The sequence below is a fragment of the Topomyia yanbarensis genome, chromosome 3, assembly GCF_030247195.1.
Source record: "Topomyia yanbarensis strain Yona2022 chromosome 3, ASM3024719v1, whole genome shotgun sequence".
Taxonomy (NCBI): domain Eukaryota; kingdom Metazoa; phylum Arthropoda; class Insecta; order Diptera; family Culicidae; genus Topomyia; species Topomyia yanbarensis.
In genome coordinates this window covers 165,902,787-165,916,173 of record NC_080672.1, presented here as the reverse complement: position 1 = coordinate 165,916,173, position 13,387 = coordinate 165,902,787, and the positions used below count along the sequence as shown (strand labels likewise).

The following is a 13,387-nucleotide window of genomic DNA, read 5'->3' as shown; positions in this document are numbered from 1 at the left end:
TCGAAAGCATTACATTAAATTATTAAACTAATTGATAATCAACAGTGAGACCCTTGAATTCTTCTAAATATCTTATCAACGTACATGAAACACTATTTATCCATTTAAGCAAAAAATGAAATCAAAATTGATTGAACTTTCAACAGCTATTTGAAAGTCTGGGTTGAAATCTTAACACTTGTTGCCATAATGGGATCGACTATAGAAAAAATGAGATCGGCAATGATCGTTTTAATTCTACTATATGGTCAAAAAACTACGATGTACTTCAAAAATGTATTGTTTTTTTTAATTAAATTGCACTGCATTGCACAGACGCATTTAAAAATGTACTTGTACTTCGCTATAACAGATTCGCTAATTTCGATTACGACTTGACGTATTCTTCAGTGTTCGAAGAATTCAAAAGCTGGTAATGTAATCTATCTATAAACATTTTTTAAATAAATATCTCAAAGATACAAAATATACCTTCCTCTATCATTCAGCCGCAATATGCTATGAAACTGGTAAAGATAGTAGGGATAAAATATGTAATTTAATAACTTAATTGGTTTCTCTTGGCAGAAACCACCGTTATTAAAAAAATATAATCAACTTAACGGGAGCTTCTCGTGCAATCCGGTTTCCTTACGTATTATCTTTGCGGGGAAAAATATTTTATTAAATATTGCGCATTTCGTCAGTAGACAGAAATAAAAAATACCCTAACGTCAATCTGCACAGTGTATAGTGAACAAATAAACCGAATAACTTATGCACATTCCAAGAATATCCAATCTACGATAAATACGGTGTGACATTTTTTACTGAGTATTAACGGGCAAATTCGCAATACTGCGACAAATCAAATTTTGCAATATGTATTTGAAAAAAAACAGCTTTGAATGCATTTTTTTAAATTGACATGAAATTTTAATCCACAATTAACTTGTGATAACACAATCTTTCACCGGCCAAACCATGCCTGTGGCACTGGGGGATGAAACCATAATGGATCATTGGTTTCCTGCTCGCATAACATATCGATGTAATGATTTGGCTATAGAAATATATGTTTATCATTATTTCGATTCTGTAGTATGTTAATCATACAAACCAATTCTTTCTGGATATTTTTTTAGTTTTTTTTTAAACCTTTCGAAATGTTTGCGCCATGAATTTAATTCTTTTTTCGTTGTACCTTTATTACAGCGGAACGATGGTGATTTTTAAATAATTTTTTCACAACTTTATTGGTCTTATATTAGGTACTCTACGGTACTATTTACATCTAGTTCCCAAATTTCGAAGCTGATGTGATATTACCGAACTGTATTAAATTGCAAAAATTCACTTGTAGTTCGTAATACACATGCACCAACACTGATGATGATCATACGTAGTAGTCGAAATATATAAATTTCTCTTATAGTAAAGAGCATGTGTATTTTAATGCGCAAGTGAACCTCTGTTATACTGCACAAGTGTAGATTTTAAAGATCATTACAGTTTTTAACACAGTGGAATTAAATTGGACGGAAAAAGTGAATGAAAATCATTCAAATTTTATCCCCAGAACTCCAAGAATTTTCTTAGAATTTGGGGAATGATTTAATTCTTCATCAAAACAATGTACTTTTAAAGTGTGTTTGTCTAAAATATCTCTTTTGCATTCATCATAATAACACCAAATTGAAGTAAGCTATGATTTCTTGAATTGACTCATGTAATGTCAACAACATGCTCCCAAATCCAAAATTAGTGAGATTTGGTAACGATACAAAAGACTGAATCGAAAATTTTGCTCCCTGCTTGTTTCGCATTACTGCCACTGATTTTTGAATGACAGCTGCCTACGATGTAATAGATTGAATATTTTATTCTTTTGGCTAATATAAACACCCTTCCCTGTCACATGGATGACTTATACACACAGAAAAAAAAAGTTTGTAAGAATGAACAATTTTCGTTTAAATTAATAATTTTCCTATTTGATATGGTGATATGCAAAATTCAGGCTTGATTTAATCAAGACAGTTGCTTGAAATTACTAACAATATTATTTGTTTGTTTTTCAATAGTTTCAACAAATATTTCGTTTGAAACAATAAAATTGTTCGTCGTTCGTTTCTGTCATTCTCGAAGCAAAGCAAAATTGTGGCAAGTTTAATCAAACAAACAAGTTTGAGGTAACAAAAAAAAGTCTTTAGTATTAACCAAGGGACAATTATTATTTAGTTGAAATCAAACAAAAACTCTGTTGGTTTTTATCAAAGGGATCAGTTCGTTCATTTTATTTTGTTTCAACAATGTTCCTATTTAGAATGCAAACAGAAGTATTTGTTGAATTAAATCAAATACATGCTTATTTCAGTTTGAAACAGTCATTCGTCAAGTTTAAAATTCAACTAATCGTTTTGTTGTTTAAAAAAGGCCTGATTCTTCTGCGTGTAGCTAGGCGCAATTGTAAACCAGATTTGTAATGACGTTTGCATCAAGAACAAGTATGATGGTCTTAACGGAAATGCGCCGAAACCGGACACCTCAAGTAAGATAGACACTCTCAGAGCTTTGGTATAAAGCATGTATTGAAAATAATTAGTCTAATACAGTTTAGTTTTACACACAAGTTCTTCTGAACCACACATCACATGCACAAAATGCAAAAGTGGAAAACATGCTCGTAGATCTAATTATTTATCCATATTAATTAAGGCTTTGGTGGTTCCAGTATTTCTATATTTCGTTGATCTTAATGCAAATATAAACTATTTGTTTTTGTTTAAAGTTTTCTTCACTACCTGGCTGAAAAACGGTCTGCAACCTCTAACTGTCTCAGTCAATCGAATTAAAAACTACTCATTGCGAGTAAGATGGATAGCCCATTCTTGGAAACCGTGTTTAAATATCACCTTTTGTTTGGAATTTGTAAACAAACTACCGTAACCCGCTGCAAACGATACCAATCAAATTTTCGTGTTTTTTTTTCCTAAAATTTCGTGTAAATCCGACTAAAAGTTTAAAAATAAACAATATGGTCCATTAAAGCGGCAATGTCAAACTGTGTTATGAATTCATTGAAATTAATACTAAATATCATTCTTAAAAGCTATGGCGTATTTGTGTCGGATGCGTCGAGTTTCGCTTTAGCTTCTGAGTGTGCAGATCGCGTCGGTTATGTATTAGCTTATAGAACGTCAAGTAGAATAATTTGTAAGTTTTATGTCACTGGTTTCAATGATACTATAAATTGGCATACGCGAGTGCATAAGTGGATTGTTGGTGTACCATATGATGCAACACAATCGTATCGTAAAAACATCTTCGCCCGTCTCTCCTTTATTTCAAAGCCCAGTATGTGTTCTGCTGTTCCTTCCTAGTACAGTGAAGACCCATTTTTATCAGCCCCTTGGTGAATTTTAGGTTGATAAAACGGGAATATTGACAATATCGGGACATATATATCTTTTTTATAAACAGAGGCTCTCGTAACATTTTTCCTTAGTCCCTAGATATAGCCTCATAACCCTTTCTAATTATTTAGTTAAAAATTTCCCTTAAAGTGCAAAATTTAAAGAAAAACAATTTTTTTTTCATCTTTCGAATCCCTAAGATTAGAAAAATATGCGCAAGAAAAGATTTACTCGAATTCAAGTTGATTTGTCTGCTAGAGTCCATCAAACTACTAACTATCAATTTTCATATGATGCTGACAAAATCGGGTCTAAAAGCAAACAAAATCGGAGGCAGACAAAATCGGGGACTAATAAATCGAGTCTTCTCTGTAGTATAAAATAAATATTTCTTGCACAACTGCTGTATGAATCAATAATGAGGAGTTTGTTTACAATTAAACATAATTGAATGTTACACCTCCCTATATTCAAGTCGTGTGTGTTTATTAAAATTTAAATGATTCTGCTACATTTATGCGAATATTCTAAAAATTTTGCGGAATATCTACGCCGACTATCAATTTTTTCTAGTTTGTTTTGACTGGCGTCTGATTTCACAGATCAGCGACGCATCTGCATTCAACTGCAGTATGCGCACCAAAGTGGTTGAAAAAAGATCATGTAATAATGACTCGATGGGATTTTGATCATAGAGTGATTGTACCCTAATTCATCTTAGCACCTATATTCATCCCACCCATTTAAATACATCAGCTTGAGCGTTGTCTGCAATCTCAATTCAACGCATTAACTTAACTGGTAGGATGAATAAAGATGCGTTGTGCTCGACTTTTCACTTCGTTCGAAGGCGAGTATTTTACATTTTCCAGACCAGATTTTAAATTGTATTACTTCTTGGGAACGAAGCAAAGATGTTGAAATCTATTTAAGCGCAATCCAGTAACAGTTAGCCAAGTTATCAACGAAATAGTGTGACATTCTGACTAATGAGATGCGGTTTACCCTATATATCAGTAAAAAACATGTTTAAATCTTTTCTCTCATTAAAGTTCCACCAGGAACCACTAGTACAAAATTTTTCGATGTTCACAGTTGCAATTAATTAACAAAGTACCATTTCGATAATATAAATAGAGAAACGATGTACTTCTTTCTTATTGTATTGAATATTACATGTTTAAACTTTTTCCATGTAAACTTAGTTTATAGAAGCTTACATGAATAAATGTTCATTTTGGAGGACAGGCTTCATAATGATATATTTAATACTTCTTTCTAAATACTTCCAAAAAATATTCTATGTTCAGCGATTTTATTTGTTTTCATTTGTATTTCGGTAAAAAGGCGTTCCGATACAGAAAGTATTAGTATTTACACATAATGAAGCAACAATTGATCAATATCTTCCTACAGTTTCGTAGAAAAATGCTGAAATAGTACGAGTTACAGAGAATCTCCGTTGTTTTCCATGCATCGGAATCATTATCTTTTTTAATGAGTAATTCTTTCTTTTCTTCGTGGTCACTTTTTCCCGGTGCTCAATTCGTGCATTTGATTCAATTCATACGGCATGATCGGATTAGATAAATAAAGGTACGATTAGTTTACTGACGCACGTGAATCAACCATTCCCGGTTGGCATAGCATGATAAATTTTTAACAGAATGAAATTTACCGTAATGGCAAATCTATATCATTTCCTGGCATTTAGATGAGTTTAAGTAGTTTATAGGCTTTTACATACTCTATTTGTATTCTTTTTTCTTTATTCGGAATGTTGTTACGTTCATACTAACACTCACTAGCACAATCAATTGCATTCTCTCAAATACACTCACAATCTCTCTCAAAACGTACAAATGCTCGTGGCCTTCGTGATATCCCAAACATGGTCACGAACGCGAACATGCAAATGCAATACAAATACAGTCAGATGCAGATATACAAATACAGTCTCAAGCATTAATCCACCACTCGCGTGATCATATATCGGTCACGTCCAGAAGTCTCTAACCTCAGTTATAGGAGCCTAGCCTCATGCCAATCGAAACAAGACGCATTCATATCAGGAACTTTAGTTATATGGGAGAACTCTCTTCTAGTACCTGAAATGTACACCGAAAATTAAGCATCAAACTCACGGTCCGCGCAATCATTCAAGAACACACGCGAATATGCGAGTGGCCACACGATTATAAAATCGAATTTTTATGCGCAAAGCTACATATATACTAGCACATGCGGCATACAAACGCCCACGCGATCGAACACGTTAATGTACAAACGCTGGAGTCCTTCGCCTTTCGGCATGATACACGCGATCGAGAAGTCCCTACACCCGCACATATCTACACGTTTACTGAATATCACATTCAGATTCACGGCACGCTGCAATTCACTATAAGCAGTGTTTTAATGGGTAGCATTTCCCGTCTCGTCTGTAATTGTAGTGAGTGATTCTTACAGGGACCCCTTCCGATACCCTTGCTCTACAACGCTTGTAGCACAACTCTCGAAAAATAATAATTACAATAATAAACACAACGGGGCAGGCATAGTGTAGTTGGTAAATTGGTTGTGGTTAATAGCAGCCACGTCTTGTATCTAATGTCATTTTCGTTTTTTGACAATGCACTACACCGGTGTAGTCGGTGCTAAACCCATTCAAATTTATGTCATTTTTGTTTTTGACAATGCACTACACTGGTGTAGTCGATGCTACACTCACTTAAACTTTGGTGTAATCAGTCTGTCTCTTTTTTGCACTACACTGGTGTAGCACCAGGTAAAAATTAAAACGTGAACACTGGCATCTTCACTTTCACATGCTTATCTCAAACTTAGAAGCGTTTCGAACTGACCCAATTGCGTGCTAAATGCTTTGTGTTCTCCTAAATCAATAAAAACACTGGCTCTATGGGTTCGCGCCGAGAAGAAGAGGGTTAGTTCGATTATGTTTTTGAGTCCTAAAAATTGGGTGATCTCTAAATAGAAAGCAGGGAAGCAGATGACTGACCTTCAAACAATCCGATTAAATTCGAATTGATTAAATATAATTTGTACTATTTCAATTCAGGCAATCAAATTTTCTCTGAATCAACAGTATACTATGCCCACTGTTTCGAGCTCTAGCGATCAACTTACGAGAGCAATCATCAGTTGTAGTTGATTCCCTTCTAGCGTAGTTATTCTAGGGGAGTCTACTACGTACAGTCATATTTTTAAATATGTTGAATGCGCTCCATAGCTTCCTTAAAGTTGTTTATCAATTTATTCATATAGGGCGAATGGATTATTTTGACCGTATAATAAAATATGCAATACCATTTCGTTAATTACTCAGGCCTTTGAATGCGTTTAAAATTAGTATCAATATCATTGCTTCATTCCTAAGAAACAGTAAAATAACAAATATTAATTTACCCTGTCGTTCGATCTAATGCGTTGAACAAAGATGGCTGCCGCTGTTGTAAAAATTGGATTCAACTTGTTTGACAATATGAATATGGCGATAAAGGGCTAATACCTTGCTTTGCCAAAGAAATCAATATATCGTAGCAAAAACAGTTACAGTATAACAACAAATAGATTTTGAGATGAAGGATAAAAAACAAAAAGAGCCCTTTTGTGTCGCCGAACTTGTTATTCTTTTTGGAAAAGACTAATTACAGAACTAGTGCAGCACTTCTATTAACACTAATTCAATGATCCATAGAAAAATGTGAGTTGAATTCTGAAACAGTGTTTAACGTTTCGAAAACATAACAAAAATCATGTAGACGGCGGAAGTGGTTGAGTGGTAAGCGTGGCCACCACCCATCCCAGTTGGTCTGGGTTCAATCCCAGCTGAAGTCATTGAGATTTTTCTGAGGTGAAAGTCTGTGGCCACGTCTTCCTTAGGAAGGTAAATAAAACCGATGGTCCCCGGTCCATGTTGATGTTAATGGATCGACATCGAGTTCAGATAGTGGAGTCCCCTTTCTGGCGTCGATCATGAAGAAGTAGAATCATACTTCTATACTTATTTGTTCCTCCTCCCGTGATACTTGTGGAGTGCGCAGTAGTATATAACGACCTCTAGCAAAAGCAAGTATCGGACTAACATTCCTTCCGCGATCTACATTTCGGCCTGGCCGGCGCCGGTATTGATCAATAAACTCTTTAGGATTACCAGGAGTTGCACATTGAAAGATGTTTCGCTACTCCTAAGCATAATTATCTACTGATTCCCTGTGCAACTTCAGCCAATCCAGATCGATAACGGAGTAGCAGCCAGGGGTAGTCGCACAAGCTCAAGCTCAGCGAAAACAGAACCAAAATCATGTGTTTTATAATTATGTTTGTTAATTTTCCCTTCAGTATCGCTTTCATAACGCTTTATTTGTGGAAATATTTATTTTTGTTTTGTGAACTTCAGTCACGGTGTTGCCATGTCTTTGCCTAGTCATCTTTCTGCACATGAACCTGTTCACAACTTTACGAACATTATTCATAAAACCAAATATTGACTAAATACGTGCTGGGAACGGTGCTTTGCCAGCACATGTCCTGAATTTGATCCGACAGTCAAAAGGCTTGATTTGTCCTGGTTTTGCTCTTCGATGCCCAAAATATTTTTTTCATTGAGTCTTCGCTTGATTCACTCTGATACAGCTCGCAGTTATGGTTGCAACCATAACTGTAACGTAAACTGACACTCAAGCAAAGTTCAAGAAATAATTGTACTATCCGATGTTATATTTTATATCTCAATATTGCCTCCTCATTTCTCTTTTCTACTACCTACCTGGTGGCCCCTGATTACCTAGCTATTTGCCCTTCTTGGCATGGGTAACTATCGTTGAATAATTTCAGTGAACGGTGTGTCGAGCTGGTGATTTTGGAATCACTCCAGACTCAATGACTAGTACCCAATAGACGATAAACGTAGTTTCACGCCTGGATATTGAAAGAGTGACTAAATTTCCGTGTATACCATGCTACATAACAAGCAGTATATAAGGTCGCGTTCAAATTGATATTATTTACACCATCCTATGCTGCTTATGATAGAGAGAACCTCGATATAACAATCACCAAAACGGAAGAATTTGGAAGTTAGTTTACGGTTACAGTAGGTTTTGCAGTAGTTTCGATCGTAGCTCACAAATGGTTGTCATTGAAGATTGCCAGGCACCCACTTTTACTCCAACGTCAGGAAACGCCCAGGGAAGCTACTTGGGACAGTTGATTGTCTGCTCTACTTCAATGAAGTGTATTTAGTGTTTAAGACTTCGCAGACGACAGAGCTCTGCCTGCTAGAACCACAGGAATTATTAATGACTACCAAAAATCTGAAGAGAAGTACGCCAGACGTTTTACTCGCCTGATATGGTCACCCTATTTCATTCATAGATTCAGGAACATTATTCAGAGTCCGATTATATGACGTGAACTGATTCATGATTTATTACATCTTGATCATGATCTTCTTTTCGTAGGTATGAAATAGTTCACAAAATAAAACATTCTGAATATTTTCTAGTAAACTATTTCACGAAACTCGAAATTTTATTCATGAATCCTTTCAATCCTCGTGAATTAATTTATGATTCCTAATATATTGGTCACGTTTAAATATCAGTACTCGTGAAATAATTCACAAAACCATAAAATACTCATATATTCGTGAACTGGTTCATGATTTTTAATATTTTCGTAACAACTAACCAACAAATATACCATTCGTGCTTATGAAATAGTTCACAGAATTATTCATAGACACTTTAAATGGTTCATGATTCCTAGTATAATAGTAACCATGCGTTCCCGTGAAATAGTTCACAAATTCATGTATTCCTAATATATTAGTCATTTTATGATCCAGTTCATATTGTCGCGTTACTCCTAGTAAAAAATCCGTTAGTAACCAAAGAATAACATATCACGATCAGACGAATGGACCACACTGCTGATATCATGCACATAAGTTACATTACTTCACGTATCCAATTCGAACGTAAGCTCAAGAATAAAATGTCACAATATCGTGCATATAAATTACGAAAATCGTGACTAAGACCCAAAAATCATGAACATAAAGCGCACAACTCTGCCAGAAATATCCGATAGTAAACTCAAGAATAAAATATCAAGGTAGCGTAAAGAGAAAATCGCGACTAAGCTCCTGTAATCATGAACATCGTTATACAAACCATCCCCAAATTATGAACAACAATCATGACAAAAACTATACATCTTAACCCATTATTGCCCAACTTATTTTTCACGCGCATCACAAATTGTGTTTTCCGATCGAAGAAAAATGATGTGGTCATACCAGTAAAATTATTTTTGTACTCAAAGTAGCTGATATTATAAGGAACAACCAGTGAAAATTTAAGATTGATCGGTTAATCGGTTCCTGAGATATCGTGAACGCCGCGGATGAACTTTTCAACAAAATACAACTCCGAGATAATCGAGTTTTACTGTCGGTGCAGCGAGTCAACGGTCTAGCGTATCAAACACTACGTACCGCCTACAAGTGGTGAATGGGTAGCGGTCTATGAATAGCTGTAACTTAAGTTGTAATATTCCGATCTTAATGAAACTTTGAGAAAGTTTTCCTCAGTGTACGTAGTTTCAGAATATCTAATTTACAAAAAATCGATTTTTTTCATCCTAACAAAAGTGTGTAACCCCTTAGTGAAAATTGATTAAAAACAAAACATAAACACCGGTTTAACCACTCTAACTTCTCTAAACATATTCTTCAAGAGTATATGAACAATATTAACTCATTGATGATGCCTGTTCTGCGTTATTAATTGAGTAATAGGAGTTATTCTAAGCACCTACTATATATAGTAGGTTGGGCAATAATGGGTTAATGAAACAACCACAGTAACCCAACCAAACATTCGAATGTAACGCCATGTATGATTTAGATGCGAACTAGGTTTTTAGAAACGTATATAGTACCGTGAATACGAGGTTTATTATTCATGATTTTAGGAACTTGATCACAGTTTTCCTAAATCGTTGAATTCACGAAATCGTGTTTTTCTTGGTTTTACGAACGGATTTTTTCCGTGTACTATGCTACGTAGCTTTTTTAAGCAGTACAGGGTGGCTGATATGAAGTTCTACCAGCTTCAATCCGGCACATCTGAACTGCTCATGCGAGCTACGTCAAACTTGCACTGATGATAGTACAAAAGTGTTGACAACCCAGAAAAGTCGAAGAAATAAGACAAGACAAGAGTTCGTCTTCACTTACTCGCCAGCAAACCAGAGCAATATTTGCTTGCCGGGACATCACTCAGGACATGTGGCTTTAGGCGTTCACATATCGTCGCTGTTGTGCTATCTTATGACAAGCGCCATTTTGCACATTTCGAGAAAAACGATTTTTAAAGTTTGAGATTGAATATCTTGACACTTAAAAATGGTATAAACTATTCAACGAAAACAAATTATGCTTCTATCTATTGTGCATTAATCGCTCAAATATTACGAAAATCGGATAACTACATTGTGAGTTTTCTTTAAAAATGTAAACAAAAGTCGGTCTAAAAGCAAACAAAATCGGAGGCAGACAAAATCGGGGACTAATAAGTCGAGTCTTCTCTGTAGTATAAAATAAATATTTCTTGCACAACTACTGTATGAATCAATAATGAGGAGTTTGTTTACAATTAAACATAATTGAATGTTACACCTCCCTATATTCAAGTCGTGTGTGTTTATTAAAATTTAAATGATTCTGCTACATTTATGCGAATATTCTAAAAAATTTGCGGAATATCTACGCCGACTATCAGATTTTAAATTGTATTACTTCTTGGGAACGAAGCAAAGATGTTGAAATCTATTTAAGCGCAATCCAGTAACAGTTAGCCAAGTTATCAACGAAATAGTGTGATATTCTGACTAATGAGATGCGGTTTACCCTATATATCAGTAAAAACATGTTTAAATCTTTTCTCTCATTAAAGTTCCACCAGGAACCACTAGTACAAAATTTTTCGATGTTCACAGTTGCAATTAATTAAGAAAGTACCATTTCGATAATATAAATAGAGAAACGATGTACTTCTTTCTTATTGTATTGAATATTACATGTTTAAACTTTTTCCATGTAAACTTAGTTTATAGAAGCTTACATGAATAAATGTCCATTTTGGAGGACAGGCTTCATAATGATATATTTAATACTTCTTTCTAAATACTTCCAAAAAATATTCTATGTTCAGCGATTTTATTTGTTTTCATTTGTATTTCGGTAAAAAGGCGTTCCGATACAGAAAGTATTAGTATTTACACATAATGAAGCAACAATTGATCAATATCTTCCTACATTTTCGTAGAAAAATGCTGAAATAGTACGAGTTACAGAGAATCTCCGTTGTTTTCCATGCATCGGAATCATTATCTTTTTTAATGAGTAATTCTTCCTAGACTTCGTGGTCACTTTTTCCCGGTGCTCAATTCGTGCATTTGATTCGATTCATACGGCATTATCGGATTAGATAAATAAAGGTACGATTAGTTTACTGACGCACGTGAATCAACCATTCCCGGTTGGCATAGCATGATAAATTTTTAACAGAATGAAATTTACCGTAATGGCAAATCTATATCATTTCCTGGCATTTAGATGAGTTTAAGTAGTTTATAGGCTTTTACATACTCTATTTGTATTCTTTTTTCTTTATTCGGAATGTTGTTACGTTCATACTAACACTCACTAGCACAATCAATTGCATTCTCTCAAATACACTCACAATCTCTCTCAAAACGTACAAATGCTCGTGGCCTTCGTGATATCCCAAACATGGTCACGAACGCGAACATGCAAATGCAATACAAATACAGTCAGATGCAGATATACAAATACAGTCTCAAGCATTAATCCACCACTCGCGTGATCATATATCGGTCACGTCCAGAAGTCTCTAACCTCAGTTATAGGAGCCTAGCCTCATGCCAATCGAAACAAGACGCATTCATATCAGGAACTTTAGTTATATGGGAGAACTCTCTTCTAGTACCTGAAATGTACACCGTAAATTAAGCATCAAACTCACGGTCCGCGCAATCATTCAAGAACACACGCGAATATGCGAGTGGCCACACGATTATAAAATCGAATTTTTATGCGCAAAGCTACATATATACTAGCACATGCGGCATACAAACGCTCACGCGATCGAACACGTTAATGTACAAACGCTGGAGTCCTTCGCCTTTCGGCATGATACACGCGATCGAGAAGTCCCTACACCCGCACATATCTACACGTTTACTGAATATCACATTCAGATTCACGGCACGCTGCAATTCACTATAAGCAGTGTTTTAATGGGTAGCATTTCCCGTCTCGTCTGTAATTGTAGTGAGTGATTCTTACAGGGACCCCTTCCGATACCCTTGCTCTACAACTCTTGTAGCACAACTCTCGAAAAATAATAATTACAATAATAAACACAACGGGGCAGGCATAGTGTAGTTGGTAAATTGGTTGTGGTTAATAGCAGCCACGTCTTGTATCTAATGTCATTTTCGTTTTTTGACAATGCACTACACCGGTGTAGTCGGTGCTAAACCCATTCAAATTTATGTCATTTTTGTTTTTGACAATGCACTACACTGGTGTAGTCGAAGCTACACTCACTTAAACTTTGGTGTAATCAGTCTGTCTCTTTTTTGCACTACACTGGTGTAGCACCAGGTAAAAATTAAAACGTGAACACTGGCATCTTCACTTTCACATGCTTATCTCAAACTTAGAAGCGTTTCGAACTGACCCAATTGCGTGCTAAATGCTTTGTGTTCTCCTAAATCAATAATCAATAAAAACACTGGCTCTATGGGTTCGCGCCGAGAAGAAGAGGGTTAGTTCGATTATGTTTTTGAGTCCTAAAAATTGGGTGATCTCTAAATAGAAAGCAGGGAAGCAGATGACTGACCTTCAAACAATCCGATTAAATTCGAATTGATTAAAT

The 13,387-nt window shown here is 35.3% G+C and overlaps 1 protein-coding gene across 3 annotated transcripts in view; it reads left to right on the top strand.

The window, feature by feature from the left end:
• Positions 1-13,387, top strand: part of LOC131689056 (synaptic vesicle glycoprotein 2C-like) — a 99,628-nt gene that overhangs the window by 60,165 nt on the left and 26,076 nt on the right. The window lies entirely within an intron of this gene.